General features: G+C 58.2%; 1 long non-coding RNA gene across 4 annotated transcripts in view; it reads left to right on the forward strand.

Annotated features, from left to right (window-relative positions):
- The window catches only part of LOC109490159, a 72,954-nt gene that overhangs the window by 25,250 nt on the left and 39,812 nt on the right, over window positions 1-7,892 (forward strand). For 2 of the 4 annotated variants that reach the window (XR_004620999.1, XR_002143426.2), the window contains exon 1: window positions 7-646. The exons of 1 other annotated variant lie outside the window; for it this stretch is intronic. This is a non-coding gene — a long non-coding RNA (uncharacterized LOC109490159). Of the gene's footprint in view, window positions 1-6; window positions 647-1,230; window positions 1,330-7,892 lie in introns of those variants that run through there. One more of the 4 variants, XR_004620998.1, reaches the window with a different exon arrangement.

The following is a 7,892-nucleotide window of genomic DNA, read 5'->3' on the forward strand; positions in this document are numbered from 1 at the left end:
CGCCCGGCGGCGCCCATTGTGCCCGGCCCGCCGCCGGGCCGCCCCTGGGCCGCCCCGAACCTGCCGGCAGCCCTCAGCGCGCCCGACGGCCCGGCTCTGCAAGTTGGGGCCCGCGCCTGCCTCCCGCCCGGGAAGCACGTGAACTTGGAGAAAGTCGCGGGGCGCGCCGGCCCGGACCTCCGCGGCAGGGCGTGGGCGCCCCCAGCCCGAGCGCTTTCGTTTTCGTCCCGGACAAAGGTCCCTCGAGGCGCTAGTCGCGGACGCGGAGACCGGGTTCTGCCGGCCGCTCCTCGGAGAGGTCCGATGGTTCCATACGGCCAAGTCGGAGTCAGGAGAGGAGGAGCGGCGCGGCGCGGGACCGGGGGAGTGGGGCCTGGCCGTGCGCTTCGCCCGGCCATCTCCGTCCCGGAGCCGTCCCGCCCTGCGAAGAGTTGCGGGAGATGGCACCGCGCTGCACTCTGCGATTTACACGCGTGGAGGAGAGAAGCGTTTGGGACCCGGGCTCAGACCCACGGCCCAGGGCCTGTGCCGTGTGGGCATGAGAGCGCGGCGCTGGCTGCGTCCGGGCGCGTTCCTCCGCCAAGGGCAGGGCAGCCGACCTGTGTGTCCCCGGTCACGATCGGGTTCCGGGCGACTCCTGAGGGTGGTAAGTGCATTTCTCACTTTCGCTGCTTAGTGAGTATTTAAATATTAATGAAGGGATTTCTAAGAAGAGGCTGTGGGGCAGGCCTTCCTCAGACCAGGGAGGTTGCTCTTGAACTGAAGCCCATCCAGCTTGGCTAGAACTCCACGGCCGTCATTAAAATTCAGGAACTTGTTATTCGTGAAATACAGTTTCTGATCTCAGGTGTGCAGACCATTTGCCAGAGAATCTCGTTGGACGCATGAAATAGCGTTAGCAGGAATCTTCAACAGAATGGGGGAAAAAAAGAGAGAAAGCCTCTGTTTTTAGGTTTGATGTGTTTGGAAGGGTTATCTGCAAGCTGTAATCCCTTTTTGAAAAATCGACATCTTTCATTCCCTTCCTAAATCAGCGAAAGCNGTCCTTTTTTTTTTTTTTTTTTTTTTCTGCTGGTCAAGCATTTATGGAGAGCCGACTTAGGGGCCGCAGTCAGGCGTTGGCGGCCGCTGGGCCAGTTGAGTGAAAGGCCCTTGTGTGGAAGCTCTTGTTTATGGTGGCATAAAATGAAACACAACTCGTAACTTTTCGTAATAAATCCCCCTTTATAGGTGGCTCACACACAGGCCCAGCCGGCGGCCCTGGGGAGTTTGTGGGGAGCAAGAAATGGGTGAAGGAATGCGCGTTTGCCGTAATTACAGGGTTGTAAGGTAACGCTGAAATTAATTTCTTCAAAGTTGGGTTTCAGAAGCCAGGACGGTCTCTGCAGGCCAGCACTGTCTTCGTTTTATTTTAGTTCGTTGGTTCCGTCCATTTGGGGTTTTAAAATGCATGTTTGTACTCGTGAGTACCTATCCTGTTAAAGTGAAACCCGTCCTGGGGGTGGGGGGGCGGGATTAAGGCCCCTTTAATACCATCCTATCACAGGTGCGATTTCCCCTCTGCTCTCCCCATCTTATTGATGTGGTTTGGAGAATCTTAATGGGTGCTTTGACCACAAAATAATGGGCGGGGGGGGGCCTGTTTCCCTAACGTCCCAGAGTTGTGAGCAGGCACCTGAAGGCCGTGTTTCCGGGAACGTGGATAGAGGCCTGAGGAGCCCAGGCCTGCCTCACGACAACCTCTCCCCGGGCTTCCTGGTTCCCTAGAGCCCAGGGAAGAACCCAAAGGAAAGAGGAGACCATTTCACTGAGATCTGGCCAAGCCGGGCACAGAGGCCCAAAGTTTGCTTCAGTGCTGCAGAGCTCCGGGCTCAGCTTTGGTCCCCACCTCCCCACCTCCCCACCTCCCCCCGTTTTGAATTTTTATTTATGACTCTATCAGAGGCAGCGAGCAGACATGAAACCCGGGTGGAACATTCAAGAGCGATCTCAGGAACGGGGTTGCTGTTGACGAAGGCGTGCTGTTCCAGCCGGGAGCTGTGGCTTGGCATTGGTAGTGACCGGGTTCCTAATCAGAATCTCGAGTTCCAGCAGACCCTCGCCCACAAAATGCAGGAGACATTCTCTCTGGGTCCACAGAGGACCTGTGACATATCTTGTGATGGGCAGGAAGGTGTGGCGTTCTGCTGACCCCCAAACAAGGGGCATCCATTGATTCTTCTCCGTGGGCCTATGGGAGCAGGGACAGGCCTGAGCATCCAAGGAGGCACCCCCAGAGCCACTTAGTGGGGGGTTGCTATTTGCCAAAGCTCCAAAGGGCCATCTCCCCGGCCTGAGTGTGCCCCTGGCACACGGAGGGTGATGGGGCTGAGAGTCTCTAGTAAACAGTGCTGCCCCCACCCCACCCTCCCGGACAGAGGCACTGCCTGGGCACCAACACCATCTTATCTTGCCTTTGTCCTTGTTCCTCGGAGCCAGCCAGTTCCAGTGGAGACTTGGGCCCCACCAGGGGCTTCTGACTGTGTTGGGATAGCTCACCCAGGCAACATTTATTTTTGAGGGTATGCACACCAAAGTCGAGGTTCTGCAAATGAACTGGCGCCTGCCTGGGTTTTGCCACTTCTGGATTGAATAGAAAGAATGTGCTAAAGCAGGGGACAGGGTCTCATGGACTGCACTGGGCTAGTGGGAGGATGGCCCTGGTATTTCTGCTTTTGTTTTAAACCAGGGCCGGCCCCCGGGTCTTTCCTCGCTTGCACTTGGGGCTGAGTCATGCCCAGCCTTTGGCCACTTGAAGCCCCACATCCTGGGTGAGGGGTGTCCAGGGTGCTGCTGGGGTCCGGCTGCTTGACACAGGCAGTGTATGGTGATGAGGCCTCCACTGGGGCCCGGTTGCACCCACCACCTGAACAGGTGCGGACAGCACTGTGCTGGGCTACAGGGGAACAGCGGGGGGCTCTGTGGCAGGGTTACCTGTTGGGGCTGTGTGGTTTGCACCTGATGGGGCAGTCAGTGATCCTGTCTCACATGCTCCTGTCCTCGGAAGGGAGCTGGGGCCTGTTCTGCTCTGGTGTGGATGAGGCCTAACTGGAAGGCCGTCCCTGGGGCTGAGGGAGGGACCCGAGGGCATTGTCCACCCTGACGGGCCCTCTGGCTGAGCAAGTCCTCCCTGGTGTCCAGGGAAACCAGTATGTGCCCCTTGGGAAGGGAGGGGAGCCAGGAAAACATCTCACATCATGCTTGGTTTTCCTTGGGCTTAGAGGGTACACTTGCAGGTTTGGGGAGAAGGGCGAATACTCTTGCAGGAACCCCACGAATGGGGAGGGGTGTCGTGGCTTCCGTCGGGCAGCTCCCGTCTGGGCCCTGCCCCTGGCTCACTGTGTGACCCTGGACAAGGCACCTCACAGCCCCGGGCTCATACCCTGAGCCCTAGCACAAGAGTAATGACAGCAGCCTCAGAGGGGCGTTCAGAGTGGCCAGACAGCGCCCTCCCCACAAAGCACATTCCTGGCACGTGGCAGGGACGCCATAAAGCGTGCTACTGTTGTAAGTGGTAATCGCCATGTTTACCCCTAGTGATGATTATGTTTTTGAGTTTCTAAGACACAGAGAGCCCTGTTTTGGTTTCACTAGAAAGGACACCTACGAGTTTAACCTCCCCCCCACCCCCGGCCACCCCACAGGTGGTAGTGCAAGGTGAACTTTGATACTTTCTCTCAGGTGGAATGCCAAGAAGCTTGCAAAGCCGGGGCTTCCATTGTCACGGGGACTTGGCTCGGAGGCACTGGGGACACTAGATGGGAGCAAGGCCCCGCGAGGTCCTGGGACATGTTCACCGCGAGAAAGGAGTGAAGCCTCCCCCCAGAACAGCACTTGAGGAGCTCCCTTGGACGCTGACCCGGGGGTCGGACCTGTGCCTCTTTCCTCTTCAGAGTCCGGGGGAAGCACAAGGGCAGGCCATCACCACTCGGGGGTCCAGAGTGGCCACACCAGCTGCCAGCATTCGAGCTGGCAACGCGGGTGGCGATTTGGTGGGAGGGTTTCACCACTGATGAGCTAATTGCTCTTTGGCCGAGTACAAGCATAGGTTTCCCAGAACGCTTCGTGGAGGAGAATTTTCTGTCTTAGCTGGTGGTTCAGGAAGACCCAGCAAGATGGCCCTTCCTCAAAAAGCGTTGCCGGAACGAGAAAGGAGCCAGGGCATCGGCCGCGCTTGCCCACGTTACAGAGAAGAGGAGGGGAAAAACACAACAACTGTGTCCAAGCAAAGACAATGGATCTCTTATATGAAATACTTATTTTCAGGACTGACCAGTGTCCCGTTGGCTGGGATGGCAGAGCTCGAGTTTCTGGGTATCACGGGCCCTGACAACCCAGTCAGGACAGAGATTTATAGAAAGGGAAAAAAGAAAGTCCCCTGACCCATGGTTCTTGGGACATTCAGTGGGAAGTCTGGCTTTCTTTGTTGAGTGGAGGCTAAACTTTCTCAAGTTTAATTTTTTCCTTCTGTGATCTCTTTCGCAAGGCTGCGGGGGCACCTTCGCAAGCAGAAAGGTAGCCAGGTTTTCAGGTTTCGGATGGTGAGGTGGGTGGGCCCTGCCATGGGCCAGACCCGATGCGCCTTTGTCTGCTGCGGGGGCGCGGGGGGGGGGAGTAGTCGCCAAACGGAAATGAGGAAAACCGGGACTCTAAGAGGAAGGGTCCGTCCCCCCAGGAGGAGGCCATCGAGAGCAATTTCGGATGAATTTGTGATTCTCTGGGGCCCTTTGCTCCTCCCAAAGCCCATTGTCCAATGCACTTGGGAGCCATGTGTAGGTTATCGGAGAGCCTGGCCTGCCGTGGTTAAGCCACACGCCAACCCTCCAGGACCCTCCCTGGCTGGAGAGGGTGTGTTTGTAACTCCTGACGAACTGGCCCAGAGTTAGCCTGGATGGATGTCTTCTGAATTACTAAAATGAACGGAATTTCACTCTGAGGCTTATCCACCAGCCGTCTCCGTCTTCCCTGCTCTGCCGCGTTCTATTCGGTTCCTGCTAAATCCACAGCCTCCAAGCAGCCAGGAAGGCACCCTGAGAAGCAGGGCCCGGCTCCCAGGCTCACGTTAGGGACTGATCCGGCTGGGGCCAGAACTGAGAACATCTTCCTGGCGTTGGGGGGACGTGGGGAAGGCTGCGGTGGATCATCGGCCTGGGATCCCTGCCAGCTAAGGGGGTCCTCAGTCTGGACGCCCCTGTGAAGCTGGCGAAGACAGGGGAGGGGTGGCCCCGACGGGGGTGAGGGATGAGAGTCCCCTCCCCGCCAAGCTTCCCCTTATCCATACGTCTTTGTTGGCAAATGATAACATTTGGCTTTCAAAAATGAGGTTTTGTTTTTTGAAACTGCTTTTACGTGGGTTTTTTTTTTTTTTTTTTTTGGATCCTGGAACTGCTTCGCTGTGGTCTGTTTAACCTGCCCCCCAAAAAATGCCGTTAAGAGAGCTCTCTTTTGGGGGTGACCGAAACAACGTCTGAGGCCACGGATAGATTCGGTGAGGTCGAGGTGGAAAAGGCTGGAACAGTGTGTCATGAGGCACAAAACCCTCTGGCACGGGCTTTTCTTCAGGCGGCGGGGGCAGCTTCGGAAGTAAATGCCCGGGTCTCGCTGTGAGATTCTGGAAGGCAGGCTTGTTTGTGCCGGATTCCGGATGGGTCAGAAACCCGCGTGGCTGCAGGAATCCAGCCTTTGGGCTGCCGGCTGGGCCTGCTGCTCCATCGGCGGCTGAGACGTTGGTTCTCTGAGGGGCAGCAGAGGCAATGATGATTATTGTGGTTGGAAATGTGTGCATGGCTTGTACAAAGTGAAACAGCCTTCTTTTTTTTTTTTTTTTAAAGGAGTGTTAGAATTTTCCCTTAAGATTAAAAAAAGGAATGTTGTCCCTGATCCCTTTGGCTTCTAAAGCTGGGGCTGGGTTTTTCGGTGGTGAACCGCCCTTCCGTAATTCTGGCATTTCAGAGGGCAGGAAGAGCGTTTTGCTGAAATATTTACCTGCTGATTTCGGGCTTTTAAATCTCGATTCGCCTTTCATGTGTTTAACAGCGATATTCACATCCAAATCAGCCTTTTATAATTACATTTTAAATTATAATAAAACGATGGTGCCGGGCTTCAGTCTTCGCCGCTGCTCCCAGTTGCATGTGGGGTGTGCATCACATCACCCAGACTGGCCTGGGCTCCGAAGAGGCGCCAGACTCGCGGGGTCTGGCCTGCGGGGACACACGTGTGTCCTAAGTGTGTCAGGGTCTGTGCGTGTCACCTGTGCAGCCCTGCCCGCCTGGCCAGGAGGGGAAGGGCTTGTCTCTGGGGATTCTGGCCCTGGCACAGCGGCAGTGCTGCGAAACCCGATGGCACAGGGTGCAGCCGAGAAGGACCTGATTTCGGGCCTGGCTGCTCACCCACACTGCTGTGCTGTGTCCTGAGCCCCACGCTGGGGCGGGGGCCATGATCTCCTGGGCAGCCAGCTGGCCCAGCCAAGGCCTCCTCTGGTTGTGGCGATGTTGTGTACGTGTGTGTTGGGGTAAGGGGTGCCCACCACCTCTGAAGCCAGAACCCAGGTTCTGCTCCTCTCCTTGGTCAGGGGCCGGCCCCAAAATGGCCACCTGGTTTTCCATGGCTTTCCCCGTGGAGCATGGTGGGGGGGACCCTCTCCTCCCGGGGGCCAGGCTGTTGGCTGCTGTGCCAAGCTGTTCCTGGAATGGAACTCCTGGCGTTCCTGGTCAGGCGCATGGCATCGGAATCCTACCTGCTTTGTCTCTGGCATCAGATGGCGAGATGGTCACGTGGCGGCGTGCGTGAGACCAGAGCCCGAGGACCCAAGGGCTCCTCCCGGGCTGCTTCCTTCTTGCTCAGTCGCCTTGCCACCTCCCATCCCCTCCTTTTTGGGCATGGCCGTATCTGAGCCCGAGCTCCCGTCCCCAGATGCTCAGGTGTCTGGATGGCCCCTTACCCCCAGCCCTTACCGACAGAAAGGCCATGAGCCGGACAGCGGGCCCTGCCACGGTCAGTCCATGCTGTGCCCTCCACTCCAGCACAGAGCTGGCCCTGTGTGCCTGGGGAGCCCCTGTCTCACACTGACAGCCCCATGGCTCACCGTGCGCAGGGACAGCAAGTGCCTGGCCACATAAAGGGCCGAGGGAGAGACTCGGCAGATAGCGTGGCCACACAGATGTGGCTCGAATGCCTTCAGCGAAGGACAGCCACATCTGATAAATCTCCAAATAAAAGCGCCACGTTGAAACCCTCAGGCCCACTGACCGGGTCCGAGGGCCAGAGCACAGGCACGCTCCGCCTTTGCCCCGTGTGGTGGCCAGGATTGGCTTTGGTGGAGCGGAAGAGTCTGTGATGGTCCGAGAGGGTGTGGTGGCGAGCCTGGACTCTGGACGCCGGTGCCCTCGTAGCAGCCCGGCTGCTTTGCAGCTCCTCTGGCCAAGGCGACCGACCCCTGAGTGCCAGCAGGGCGCCCGGCCTGGTGCTCAGCCCTCTGTGTGCATTTTTCATTCTGTCATCCGGCAGCCCTGAGTGGTAGGGGCCGTTATCCCCGTTCTTTCTATGGATGGGGAAACTGAGGCTCAGAGAGCTGGTGTGGCTCAGGGTCAGGTGGCCACTCGGACACGAGGCCGTTCCCGAGCCCTGGCGGCACAGCCTCTCTGGGCATCCGTTGGAACGGGCTCGCTCCGAGGCCGGGGCCCAGGGAGCGGTCGGGGCGGGGGCCCTGGGCCTCACCCCCGGGGAGCACGCCGGGTGCTGGCGGCCACCACCTGCTCCTCGTCGGGCCCGGCACGGGAACAATGCGGCCTCTATGCCCGGAGCGGGCCTGGGCCGCCCGGACTCCCGAGCAACATGGCGCCCAGGGCCGC

This window comes from Ailuropoda melanoleuca, chromosome 15, assembly GCF_002007445.2.
Source record: "Ailuropoda melanoleuca isolate Jingjing chromosome 15, ASM200744v2, whole genome shotgun sequence".
In the NCBI taxonomy this organism is placed as follows: Eukaryota; Metazoa; Chordata; class Mammalia; order Carnivora; family Ursidae; genus Ailuropoda; species Ailuropoda melanoleuca.